The following is a 6,000-nucleotide window of genomic DNA, read 5'->3' as shown; positions in this document are numbered from 1 at the left end:
GTGCAACCTTTCTTTGATTTGTTGTGTTTATGAGTCTTAAATTTTGGCCTGTGCCAAGGAATCCTAGAGTTTCTCCTATTCCTTCCTGTAATGTTTTCAAGGTGTCTACTTAGACTTCGAGGTTTTAGATCCATTTGGAGTTGATTATGGTGAAGGATGATATATACGGGTCTAACTTTAGTTTTCTGCAGGTGTTTAACCAATTTTGCCAGCACTATTTACTGAAGAGACAGTCTTTCTTCCATCCTATTTTTTTGGCTCCCTTATCAAAGATTAGGTGGCTATAGGTCGTGGGTTCATTTCTGGTTCTCCAGCTCTATTCCATTGGTCCTCAGGCCTGTTCTTGTGCCAGTACCAAGCTGTTTTGATTACTATGGCTTTGTAGTTGAGTTTGAAGTTTGGTATTGATATTCCTTCAGCACTGTTCTTTCTGCCAAGGATTGTTTTTGTTATTTGGGAGTCTTTTATTGTTCCATGTGAATTTTTAGATTGCTTCTTCAATTCAATTGAAGAATGAGGTTGGGATATTGATGGGTATTGCAAAGAATTTGTAGATAACATCACCTATTCTTAAATTGATGGTTTCTTAGATTATTCTTAAACTGATAGTAATTTTTCCCCTGTTTGTTGTCATGTTTAAACCATTTATAAAATCTGCATTGCAGAACTTCATTAATCTTTATTAACTTTCTGTCAGATTTAGACAATCATTTAAATCTGTATATTCTTTAATCTTATTGCTATCAAATTTGATCACATGTTTTGGGTTGTACACAAATATATTGAATGTGTCATATCTCATAAAGTTCCTAGAACAAACATGGGATCTTAGTAGTTTTCACTCAATTCAGTTTGGTGAAAAAAATATTTCAGAACAGAGTAACTGGAAACCAAATAGTAATAAACTTAATTTATATATCTCTGTTATCCACACAAATTTTATAATACCTTCTCTTTTTTCTTTACATTTTCCATGTCTATAGCATTGGCCAAGATTTGGTCTAGAAAAATCCTTACAAAAAGAATTAAGTTATTCTGGTGGAACCTGTTTTAGATTAATTTATGTTAGGACAGGCTGATCATTACTCTCTGCTATAGGTTTACTCAATCATTCATTCACAAAATGAATAAGATATAGAGTCAGACACCTTCTATCAGCTAGAAGTAGAAACCCTTAATATGAAAAGTTCTTAATTTTTTGTGAATAAGAAAGAAGAAAGATAAACAATAAAAATGATGTAAACATAATTTCACAGAGCGCAATGTTCTGTTAGACAAGCCTATATGGTAGAAAGTTCAAGAAGGAATGATTCTATTGATAGGTTTTTACAGCTAACAACTTCTTTGGAGAAGGAACATCTAAGTTGAGACATGAATAGCGAGGAACTAACCTTCAAAACAACCAAAGAACTACTTTCAGGAAAATAATAACCAACCTCAGAGGTAGCAGTTATCATTATGAGGAAAAGATAGAGGCCAAAACAATACACAGAGAGCAACCAGGGATGCAGAGTGGGATGAGGTGATAAATAACACTGCTCGGAACTAGACCAAACGTAGACTGAGAGGCCATGTCATGGAGTTTGCATTGACTTCCATGTGCAATGGGAAGCCACTGAAGGGTTTTAGTGGGAGAATGACACAACATGGTTGATATCATGTGAATGCTGGGAAGAAAATGGCTTACATAACTGGGGATGTAATAGAAATGGATGCTGATCTAAATGAATTAAGTTGAAGGTGTTGACGATATAAATAAAATAAGTAAAAAGTTAGGGAAAATACTTTGGAGATGAAGCCACAAGTTGCGGCAGTTTGGTCTATGCATGGCAGGTTTAGAAGAAAGGAGAGAATAAGAAGGAAGAGGGAAGATGAAGATGATGAAGAAGAAAAGGAGAAGGAAGGGGAGAAAGAGGAGGAGAAGGAGGAGGAGAAAGGGAGGAAGAGAGAAGGAGAGGGAGGAGTGGAAGGAAAAGAGGAGGAGAAGGAAGTAGAAAAAGAAGAAAAGGAACAGAAAGAGAAAGGAAAGAGGAGGGGAGGAGGAGGAAGGGGAGAAGGAAGAAGAAAAAGGAGTCATAAATGCTCATCTAAAACAACTTGCTGTATGGAGGTGCCATTTTCTGAACTAAAAAGAAATAGGGAACACGAGATTTGGCTCAGGGGCCTAAGAAGTCCATTAGACATTCAAAGTTAGGTGCTTCTTTGTTAGCCATGGGATATAGGAAAGTTAAAGAACTCTGTAAGAGTGTCTATCTCCTTTGGTGATTTGTCTTCTCCTCCTCTCTCTATATCTGTGAATTGCTCTTTGAAAACTCCAAAGTTCAGGCCCTTCAGCTGTACTGAGATAAGGGATCACATTCTTCCATTCCTTTACCCCACATCATGACATCTCTCAAATAGCCATGACTTAGAATAGAATGCAGTTTACCTTTTGCCTCCACAGAGGATTTATTTCATTTCTCTCCCCAGAAAGCAATAAAATGTCAGAGGTCTAGAATTGTTTCTTGTCTGGATTTGTGCTGTAAAACCAATGCTAACAATTATGTAAAACAGATTACCTAAACAAAGATTACACAAACAAAATATCATCACTTAGAAAGTACTTTTGAAGCCAAATCATAGACCAAAATTGACCGTTTTTTATCAGACAGGTAACTACAGTTTGCTTGCTTATGGGTTTTCTTCATTCAGGTAAATTGTAGTCAAACCAGTTTGACAAAAAACACATACAGGTTTCATGAGTCTGGAATTGAACACTATTTATATAGGTCCACAAATGTGTCACAAAGTAATTCATTTGTTGAAATTAAAGGGAAACATCCAGATCCTACCACATCTACAAACATCTTCCCTACAACTGTGTAAAACTTGAATGATGAAGAACAATATTATAGCTGGCACTGTGGAGAAGCTGAGACCTGAGGATTATCCATCAGTCTATTACCTCCAATGAACTTCCACAGTCAGAAATGGAGCTGTGACTCAACCAAAACAAAAACAAAAAGCTTAGGGAGAGCACACAGGCCCTGAGTTTTAGCCCCAGGATCAACACCAAAAATAAAAAAATAAAAAAAAAATAAAGACAGTAAATGGTTCAGGGAGTTTAAATGAAGTAGCTAAGCCTGAATAAATCAAAGAAAGATATATTTATAATTTGTTAGAGATTTTCATGCTAAGAAGTCAGGAAAAAATTCATTGATGGTGTTTTAAATTTTAAAAGAAAGGGTGGGTATACTATATATTTTATGATGTGGCACAGTCTCATTTTAATTTCTTTTAATAGTGTGTCATTTTATTTCACATCTAGTAGTATATTTAAATGCTAAGTTTTTAATGCATACAAATTTTCATCTATTATTTTTGTTATTAAAACATCTGGCCTTTGGTTATACTTTGCTTTGTTATATGAATGTTTCATAAAATTCTACAATGATTATTTATTTTTATATGTTTTTATTGTAAAAATACTGTACAGAGGGTTACAGTTACATGAGTAAGGTACTGAGTACATTTCCTATCGAACATTGTTACCTCCTCCTTTGATTTTCCCCAACCATCCCTTCACTCCCCACCTCCCTGACTCCTCCCTCCCCCACCCAGTTGTAAAGTTAGTTTGCAATACAGTGTCTTTTACATATCATTGTTAAAATGGATCAACCTGTATACTTGTTTCAGTATTTTGTTATTTCCCTTCCCCTCCCCAAATTAGAAAAAATGTATATACAAGATACAGGGCACTGGAATCAAATACAATGAAAACAGGAGTTATACTTTGGGGGAAAAACATACAAAAGAAACAAAATACCACTTAGTACATTATAAATACATTAAAAACAATAGCAAGAAAGAAAAAAACCACTGTGTCCTTATATTGGGATTCATTTCATTTAATATCATATTTTATGGTCATATATACATAACTTGACCTTTTATGCTTGTCCTAGACATATACTACTTATTCCAAATAAGAGAAACCATGGTTCTTTGGGCCTGGCTTACTTCACTTAGTATAATTTTTCCAAATCTTTCCACTTCCTAACAAATGGGGCGGTGTCATTCTTTCTGATGGATGCATAGAATTCCATTACACACCACACACACACACACACACACACACACACACACACACACTCACACACACACACACACATCACAGCACATCACATTTTCTTGATCCATTCATCTACTGAGGGACATCTGGGTTGGTTCCATATCTTAGCTATGGTAAATAAGGCTGTGATAAACATAATTGTGCTGGTAGAATGGCTATAATCAAGAAATCTAATAATAACAGATGCTGGAGGGGATGAGACCAAAAGGGAACCCTACTGCATTGCTGGTGGGAGTGTAAACTTGTTCAACCATTTTGGAAAGCAGTATGGAGGTTCCTCAAAAGACTCCACATAGAGCTCCCCTATGACCCAGCAATCCCACTTTTGGGCATTTACCCAAATGATCACAAACAAGGCTATTCAATGATTATTTCTATCTAGTTATCTGTACATTCCTAGCACATTGTTAAAATAAGTTTTTATTGTGAAAATACCATACAGAGGGTTACAATTGCATGAGCAAGGTAATAAGTGCATTTCTTATCAAACATTGTTGCCTCTTCCTTTGATTTCCCTTACCATCCCTGCCCTCCCATCTCCATGATTATATTCCCCCACACACAAAAGCTGTAGGGTTCATTATTCAACATAGTGCCTTGCACATCTCATTGTTGCAATGGGTCCACCTGTATCCCTATTTAAACAATTTTTTTCCCTTCCTCTCCCACAAATTATACCAACATCAAATACAGTGAAAACAGGGGTTATTTTGTGAGCTATTTCTGAATTATATATTATGCTGAAACTAACTCATGACTAAATTTGTTACTGTAATCAATACTGACATAAAACTATCCTGATTATTTTTTAATCCTTTCATTGATTTCCATTTTGTTCCTCTTGTGTTTTGTTTCTTCATCATTCCTTCATTTTTTAAGCAACTTTGTCATATTACTTTACAGAAGAATATTGTTGAACTATTCTGACATTATCAACCTATCAATCAATATGACAGTGTTACTAAGCAATGGGTAATATTAATCTATATGTGTCTATATGTGCCACCTCTCTCATACTTTCTTTTTTAAAAAAAGTTGTATTAATTTTGTTTTAGTGTATACTACATATTCTTAGTTATTATCTACTCTGGTGATTTTATGAAAACACCAAAATATCTTTGCTTATTAAAACCAAAGATACTTTACTTCATGTGGAATATGACTTTACTTATTTTTTTTCTTCCTACTCTCTCACATCTCTAAATATAATGATGAAAGGGCAATATATAGTGTTCAGATCAAGTTATTGTTTTTAATATTGCACTTGTTTTAAAGAAATATTTGCTTAATATTCCCAGTGTTTTAAAACTTTAGCAATTATTTGCAGAGAGTTGTTGATGGTGCATGACTGTGATCCTAACTACTCAGAAAGCTGAGATCTGAAGGATGATGGTTCAAAGCTAAGAGCAAGAAAAGAGAGCAGCAGTGCTATTTCTCTCTTTCATTCTGTCTTACCCCTACTTCCACACTATGAAGTTTAAACAGTGAAGTTTAAACAGTTTAAACAACTGTCATCTGTCCACCTTCCTTTCATCAGACATTAATAAAATTCTCCTTATACCTTCAGATTTAAGTCGGAATGGTGTGCCACTGTAACTGGGCTCCATGAGTCTCAACATTACCACTTGTTCATCCCTTTACCCTTTCCTTACCTTTGTTAAACTTGGTTTTTTTCTTTTTTTTAACTTTGATCTAAAACTGGGACTTGAACACACTACCTGAATGCTGTCACTCATTAACCAGTGCTCTACCTATGCCTCCCATCACTGTTAAATTTTTAATGTATATTTTATCGTAAACATACTGTAAAAGGGGTTACAGTTACATGAGTAAGGTAATGAGTACTTTTCCTATCAAGCATTGTTACCCCTCTCCTTTGTTTTTCCCCT

The sequence above is a fragment of the Dipodomys merriami genome, unplaced genomic scaffold (genome assembly GCF_024711535.1).
Source record: "Dipodomys merriami isolate MVZ:Mamm:240054 unplaced genomic scaffold, mDipMer1.0.p SCAF_7, whole genome shotgun sequence".
Taxonomy (NCBI): domain Eukaryota; kingdom Metazoa; phylum Chordata; class Mammalia; order Rodentia; family Heteromyidae; genus Dipodomys; species Dipodomys merriami.
The sequence above is the reverse complement of the archived record's forward strand: the minus strand, read 5'-3'. Positions refer to the sequence as shown.